Source organism: Myotis brandtii, unplaced genomic scaffold, assembly GCF_000412655.1.
Source record: "Myotis brandtii unplaced genomic scaffold, ASM41265v1 scaffold581, whole genome shotgun sequence".
NCBI classification, from domain to species: Eukaryota; Metazoa; Chordata; class Mammalia; order Chiroptera; family Vespertilionidae; genus Myotis; species Myotis brandtii.
In genome coordinates, this window is record NW_005370182.1 from 1,841,141 (window position 1) to 1,846,445 (window position 5,305).

The following is a 5,305-nucleotide window of genomic DNA, read 5'->3' on the forward strand; positions in this document are numbered from 1 at the left end:
ATGGAGGCGTGATGACAGTGCTCCCTCCAACACTCTTTCTCATGGGAAGTAGATATTTTACTTATTTTGGAATAATCGGAGGAGGTCAGAAACATTTCTCTTTTCCATTCTACAAGGATAAACCCTGGTTGGTGCAGGTGACATCACATGCATATCATTCAACCACTCGTGGAGACCAGGGGAATCAGATACTATGATTGTCCCAATCTGGGACACATGTCCACAATAGTGGCAGAATGGGTGCCACGGAAATTTTACCAGAAAGAGAATAGATGGGATTTCTATAGTTCAAACATGATGGCCAATAATTATTTTGAGCCATACAGCCTCTATGGAAAGGATAAAGAGGTAAGATAGAGTGTTAATTTGGGAATTTTAACTAAGGAGTTAAGACAAGGTGGGTATCAGATACCAAAATGAGTAAGACCATACACAAAATTATCATTAAAAACTATCAGAAACTGTTTTTCACAATTTCTAATGCCCTCAAATGCTTTAAGAATACAAAAGTACAGAGAAAGAAGAAAGAGGAGAAAGATTTGTGAGGCTATTTCTTGGGAAGAGCTGTTGCCTTGTTCTGAATCTGTACCTGTCACCCCAAGGTGGGGCAGGTAAGGACCTTCATGTGTGAACCCTGAAGTTGTAGGGGTATGTGTGCCTCCAGCTTCCTGGAGAGCTGTGTTGTGTAAGGGAAGGGGGAAAGAGAAAGTTGCTGCTATTTTGAGAATTAATGCTGGTCCTCTTAGCTGGTTGGTGAAAGGTACATGAAATCCAGAGAGCAGATATAGGGTCCATAATAGAAATTTTGGTCTGGAGTTATTTCTTCTGAGGGTGAAAGGCCACATAGTGAGAGTCAGGGTGGGATGGGCACTGTAAAATCAGAAGCATTGGAAGAATTGGGGTTTTGCTAAAGACCTACCCCCATATCATCAAAGTTATAACTAGGCCAGTAGTAGTAATCCTGTTTGCCTATATTCAGTGTCTCTGCAGAAATATTATAAACCCCTGCCCTATTTAACTCAGTGTGGTCAATAGAAGGTAAGTAGCATGTTGTGTGTCTCATATGGGCAGACCTAGTAAGAGCCAGTATTTGCTCCCTTGATCTTAGATGCATGTGTTGTGATGTGGAGCCTTCGTTAACCTAAATCTCTGAATGACCACAGTACACAGAGCCTGTTTGCCCACCCACCCTTGAGGCATATGGTGAGTGAGCAGTCATTGTTGTCTTGAGCCAATGATTTTGAGGGGTTATTTGTTACCACATTGTAATCAATTCTATCCTAACTGACTTAAGACACTGTGAGAGCCTCCAAAGAGCTCCTTGGAGAATAACTCCTGAGACCCAACTTTAAACATCTGTCAATACCAGATATTGAGGCCAGGTACCAGCCAAGTAAGAATTCTTGTCTCCTGCTCCATCATCACACCCCCTTCGCCCCCATCCTGTGCCACTGGGTCCTCTGAGGTTGGTAGGAAATTTTATTTATCTTCATTTTCTAAACAATTTATCTGATACAAAAATTTTTTTAATATATTTTTATTGATTTTAGAGAGGAAGGGAGAGGGAGAGAGAGATAGAAGCATCAGTGATGAGAATCATTGATCAGCTGCCTCCTGCACAACCCCTACTGGGGATCGAGCCCACAACCCAGCCATGTGCCCTTGACTGGAATCGAACCCAGGACCCTTCAGTCCACAGGCCAACACTCTGTCTACTGAGCCAAACCAGCCAGGGATGATTCAAAATTGTTTGGAGGTTTTGGAGAAAAGTGTCAGTTTCGAATTAAGAAACAGAAATAGGTGAATTGGCTTGAATGTAGATTTATGGACAGAATTGGCAGGGGAAGCCCAGTTTTTCTGACTCTTAGTTCCAGTGTTCTTTCCACTCTACTGAGCTACAATTAATCCTCCCTGTCACATTAGGCTCCCAAATTAGGGTTAAAACTGCAGTTTAGGCTTATATCACATCTCTCAGGGCTGGTAGAATTTGTCAGGATAAACAAATGACTGGCTTGTCTGGCCTGGCACTAGGAGAGTAAGATTCCTCAGCTGTTGGGAAATGACTTTCCATTTTTAACCAGAGAGAGAGTGGGAGAGCAGTAGCTTGATTTAAGGAGTATGGGGCATGTGTGTGAAGAACAGTTGGACAGTTGGATGCCTTGAGGTAGTGCTTTACGTTTCTGGCCCTATTCTCTTTGAAACTGTATCTGTGACCTAATGGGAAAGGAGCTAAGAGAAGCCAACCACAGCAGCAACAATAATAATTTGGTCACAATTTCTCTGTGAAGACAAGAGGACAGCTCAATGCAATGTTTCTGCCTTCCTAGACACCAAGAGTATTAGAAAGGAAAGTTGATTGCTAGAGTAGAAAAGAGATAAGTATTTTGCTGAGGTATGTGGATTACTTGGCTGTTGATAGATACTTGCCTATATTCTACACATCGCTGGGTGCTAAGCATGGATTAGCAGACATCAGAAACTATACATCACAGATGGAATTCATAGAATCTGGGAAGTGAGATCATATGGGAAAATATGGAATGGAAGTTTGTGGACTACAATATAAACCACCCTACCTCCTTATTTCCACTTTGATGCAAAGGGAGAGGTCTTGAAGGACTGTAGTCCTAATGATTTTGTTGTTGGAAGGAACCCACAGGCTCAAAGCTTCTCAGTGTTTGCACAGCCATGGGGCACTGGAAGTCTATTACACCTCTAGGGATGCTGATGTGGATGGTATGTTGATGCTAAAAATAGTGATACAATAATTTTATTCTCATTTATCAGCAGAAATTTAATTTAACTTAAAAATCACTTTTTTTAAAAAAATTAATCATTGTCATATCTTTCCTAGCATATTCTGAGATTGACTGAAGATGCACACTGGGGAAAGGAGGTGGTTTAATTTTCTGGGCAGACTCTATCAGCCCTTCCATTCACAGGCAGCCTTACTCCTTGCTGACCTTTTCAACAGTTAGTTTTACGTTCTCCAGCTATCCATACACTCCTGGTGAGTCCTCTTTAGATAGTCTGCACTTGCACGTAGGAGATTAGGGTAAGAATTTAATGTTCAAGACTATGAAATACTAGAGGCCTGGTGCATGGATTTGTGCACCAGTGGGGTCCCTTGGCCTGGTCTGTGGGGATCAGGTCGAAACCAATCTCTGGGTCCAGGGTGCGGGTGAACCAGATTTGGGTCTGACGGTGCCCCAGCAGCAACCTAACCCACAGCTGATTCCTCAAGGAATTGGGTTCCCTCCTCCACTGGTCAGAGCTTCTGCCCCTGGTGGCCATTGCACGTCATAGCTACTGGTCGAACGGTCCAACGGTCGGATGGTCGCTTAGGCTTTTATATAGAGAGATAGACAGTTGAACTAGGTAATTCTAAGAATAAATTTCTAGTGAGATGGAACAATAGTTCAACCCTGAAGAAAGTAGATGGTAGGCTCACTCATTTTATTTGTTCAGGGCATTTTCAAAGTATTGAGTTTTTGTTATTTTTTCCATAAATAAAAATCAAGAGTAAAATATTCCCACTTGTAAGGTTACAGGTATGCTTTCTTACTATTGTGCTGTCTCTTTGACCCATCTTTCTTACAAAAATATATAATAAGGCCATAATAAGGTTAATTAATGTTAAAAATAAATATTATTCCATTAAGAAGCATGATTCATTATACTCTTTCTCCTTTATGTACCATTGCATGCTCTATATATACTATCTCTTTAGTATTAAGCAACCAATTAGTGATCAATGACTTTAAAAGAAAATGTAATCATATTTTGTAATGTAGATGTATTTTCACATATGCATATACACATTAATGTACTCTAACTCTGTATATCAATAACTTTGTGCACACTTTTCAAACTTTCTGTCTTTATCTGTAGAAGCCAAAACAAATATATTCTCAAAGGTTCTATAACTCTTTAAAACCCTATAGGACTGTCAGAAACCTAACATATGCTACAGCAGCCTGGAGGTATCATAGGATTGTTTAAATTAAACTTGTTTCTTAGTACTTGGGGAAAAAAATAACACAAATCTAAATCAGATGAGCCATTGTATATCTTAATGAAAAGCTTTTTAAAAAATGAAAATAATTATAGCAAAATATCCTGAATACTAATGTGACTAACAACACACAGCGATCCTCAAAAGATCTAGCATTCAATGCCATGCCACCAGCCGAAGAGAAGGTATGTAATATATCATACACCTTATGGCTTATACCATGAGATATAGTTTGACTCATATTTTAGTGAATCCATGCGATTGCACAGCACTTTTAATTGTCTTTTATCCTACATGCATCTCAGTTGCAAATAATTCTGCCACACCTGGATTCAAATACTTTCAGACCTGACCCAATTCAACTTCCAAACAGACCTCCCAGGCTCAAAAATGTCTCTCTCACTGGCGGCCACAGTACCTGATATTCCTACCATTAAACTCATTTCTTTAAGATAAGCTGATTTTTTTTTCTTTTAAAATGTGAATATATTATCTGGAAAGGGTTACAAATGAACACATTAACTTCATTATCAGTATAGGATTATTCCATGCATGGCTAGCCCCCACTCCTTTTCCTTCAATTTCACGTGAGCCTTCCAAAGAAGCAACTCTGCTTCTGGTCTTGCTGCCTTTGAAGTGGTAGTTTCCACCCACCGTGCAGGAGCTGTGTCAACCTTGACAGGAGGAAGGAGAGAGCATATAGGGAAGGTTTAGACCACAGATACCTGCCTAGGAGGGCAAGCCCGAGCTGCGTACTCTAGAGTGAAACCCCACACAGCTGTGTGGGCAGCATGAAAATGCCAAGTGCCTGAAAAAGGAGCCCCGAGTGTATTGAGCAGAGAGAGGGATTTGCCAAAGACAGACGGGACCTACTTCATAGTTTCGAGCTTTCTTTCAGCAGAGATATAACAGAACCAGGTGGAGGAAGGAGACAGGGAATCCAAGTTATTTATGGATGTGATAAGACTTGAAGAGTTTAAAGCAGGCAGCAGAGACATGTGCGGGTAGAATGAGAGGAAGGATATGAACAAAGGGTGGGGTCTTACCAGCTTCTCTGGGGAGGTAGTGATTCAAAGACACAGGTGTGGATTCAGCTTAGACACCCTGTCCTGGGGGGTACGTGCATATTTTCTCTTTACACGGCTGGGTTAAGTTACTCCCCCGAGGTCATCCAATTAATCCCGTGGAGAGCAAGGAATAGAATTCAGCTCTCAAAGCTCCCCTTTCACATCTGGAGCAGGCCAGCCAGGCTTGTCCTTCCTGAAAAACCCTCTTCATTTTATATATATA

The 5,305-nt window shown here is 41.1% G+C and overlaps 1 pseudogene; it reads left to right on the plus strand.

The window, feature by feature from the left end:
- The first annotated feature begins 216 nt into the window (after positions 1-216).
- LOC102247125 overlaps positions 217-5,305 on the plus strand; it is a 55,843-nt pseudogene continuing 50,754 nt past the window's right edge.